The sequence below is a fragment of the Neomonachus schauinslandi genome, chromosome 9 (genome assembly GCF_002201575.2).
Source record: "Neomonachus schauinslandi chromosome 9, ASM220157v2, whole genome shotgun sequence".
In the NCBI taxonomy this organism is placed as follows: Eukaryota; Metazoa; Chordata; class Mammalia; order Carnivora; family Phocidae; genus Neomonachus; species Neomonachus schauinslandi.
This window is the reverse complement of record NC_058411.1, coordinates 134358480-134361100: the sequence shown is the minus strand read 5'-3', so window position 1 is coordinate 134361100 and position 2621 is coordinate 134358480. Positions and strand designations below refer to the sequence as shown.

Sequence of the window (2621 nt, the reverse complement as noted above, 5' to 3'; positions counted from 1 at the left end):
ATGAATATTTGGGAGTCTGTATTCTCTCTGCTCTGCATGTATATTCCAGATAGCATTTCACAAAGAGACATCAAATCTGGTTTCAGAAATGAAGAGCAACATCACCCCATTGTCATTAAACTTGCTGAGTTTGTTCTCCAAAAAGGTACTTCACGTAGCTAACGCTGACACCCAGCAAAGATCCTGTTGGCTCTTTAGACACATCTGGCCCAAGTCCGTAAGAGAATCAGTGATGTCTTCCCCGGGCTATTGGTTTCACATCGGGGAATAGCTGGAATTCACCCCATGAGACGTTAAACATGGAAGGTCCTCAGCAATTGCCTAAACTTCTCCCTTGCTTTAAAACATGGGGGGAAACTGAGGTCCAGAGAGGCTTAAGGGACTGGTTTCATAGAAATTAGAGGTAGAAAAAGGGATCAAACCCAGACCTTTGGAGACCAAGCACAGACATATTTCAGCTATAACAGGCTGCCTCACAAAAATGTAAGTGCCTCATGAGTGTCCAAGTCATCTCTGCTCAGAAACCTAGCCAATTTTCTCCGTATTGCTTCAGTTTTAATATATGCACTGTCAAAGGGAGCATATATAAAAATGAACATTGTTAGTGATGGTAATTAAATCCTGGACTCATCCCTACATTCTGCTATAACAGCACGCATCACATCATTTTATAACTGTCTCTTTGCTGGCCCATCTCCCCTTCCTCCTCCACCACACTGCAGATCCCCTGACGACAATCGTCTTGTTCCCAGCACCGAGCACAGCACCTGATACAAGTCTGACCCTGGATAGATGGTAGTCAGGCCACTGACTGCGCCAAGGAGGTATGTCCCATCTATAATGATGAACATTCATTTCGTACCTTAGTCTTAGAGGAAGCAAGGAGCCTGAGAAAACTGATGGCATGTCCAAGGGTCCCAGCGAATTGTCAGAGTGTAAGAGAATTCTGTAGATGCCTTGCACGGGTTTTTTGTTCTATGGCTTTATAATAAAATTAAAACCTCATATGTATGTCAGGAAGCAGGATGGCTGAATCCAGTATTTTAGCATGTTGCAAATTTTAAGCATAAGATCTGCTCTATTTCCAGAATTCAGTCGGTTGTTCATTAATCCTTTATGTGTTGAGAACCTGGGTGGCCCAGCCAAAGATACGCCATCTGGCAACCAAAAGCAGTTTCAAAATAAGCTAACTCCTTCACTTATGTTTCTCAAAAATCATGAAGTGGAGGTTAATACATACTCCAGAGAAGCCATTATTAGAAAGGTCTTATACCTTCCCTGACCATTTCCCTCACTTTCCTGCCATTGCTTTAGTCCTCCCTTCCAGCACCCTTCTGGATCAAAACAGTAGAATAACACAACTTATATATCTCCTCTCCAACCTCAACCCCAGAAAATAGTACCAAATTAATTTAAAAGGTATAAACCCTCAATAGAAAAGAGAATAAGAGGGACGCCCAGGTGGTTCAGTCGGTTAAGCGGCTGCCTTCAGCTCAGGTCATGATCCCAGGGTCCTGGGATCGAGTTCTGCATCCGGCTCCCTGCTCAGCGGGGAGGCCTGCTTCTCCCTCTGCCTCTGCCTGCAGCTCACCCTGCTTGTGAGCTCTCTCTCTCTCACACACACACAAATAAATAAATAAAATCTTTAAAAGAAAAGAGAATAAGAGGTGGGACACAAAGAGACAAAAGATGTCAGCAGAGTTCTGCAGGATGGTGATCCCATGGACGGAGACACAAGAACCACCTCTGGGTGAGCAGACGTCCCAACCAGGAGTGACGGAGTCGGCATCACACTCGGAGAGGATCTCAGCCTGTCTTGTGGACACAGAGAGAGACTTGGGATTCAGAAACCCTTGGTGGAAGTGAAATGTGAGGCTGGAATGGAAACTTGAAGAAGACATACAGATGGAGCAAGGGTACTCACGGCCACTTTCCCCTGGCCACCATACCTCACACACACATGTGGAAACACAGACGCCTGGAAGCAATACATACTTGCTCCACACAAACAATCAGACAACTTCTTAAAGGAATCGAATGTTCCAGGGAAAAGAACTCTGTGTTCTGGCATTGAGGGGCCCAAGATAATAGACAGCCGCCCTCCGGATCCCCCTGAGGCAGAGCCTTCCATCTGAGAACCCCACCTACAAAATGCAAAAGGGTGTCATCTCTATGAAGGGGTATTTAGCAATACGGAGCAGAATCACATATGCATCTGTACTCTGACCAACTCCACTTCCACAAATCTGTCCACATGACATACACGCAAAAATACGCACAAAGCTATTCACTGCAACTGTATTTGTTTTTTTTTTTTTAAGTTTTTACTTCAATTCCAGTTAGTTAACATAGAGTGTAATATTAGTTTTAGGTGTACGAGATAGTCAACACCCACACATCACCCTGTGCTCATCCCAAGTGCACTCCTCAATGCCCATCACGTGTTTCCCACATCCCCCAACCCCCTCCCCTCTGGTAACCATCAGGGCTTTCTCCATAGTTAAGAGTCTGTTTCTTAGTTTGCCTCTCTCTCTTTTTCTTTTTCCCTTTTGCTGGTTTGTTTTGTTTCTTACATTCCACATAAGAGTGAAATCATATGGTATTTGTCTTTCTCTGACTGC

At 44.5% G+C, this 2621-nt stretch overlaps 1 non-coding gene across 1 annotated transcript; it reads right to left on the bottom strand.

Moving 5' to 3' along the window:
- Window positions 1-476: 476 nt before the first annotated feature.
- Window positions 477-581, bottom strand: LOC123325809. Its single transcript, XR_006540656.1, has one exon. It is a non-coding gene; the product is annotated as a U6 spliceosomal RNA (small nuclear RNA).
- Between the last annotated feature and the right edge of the window lie 2040 nt (window positions 582-2621).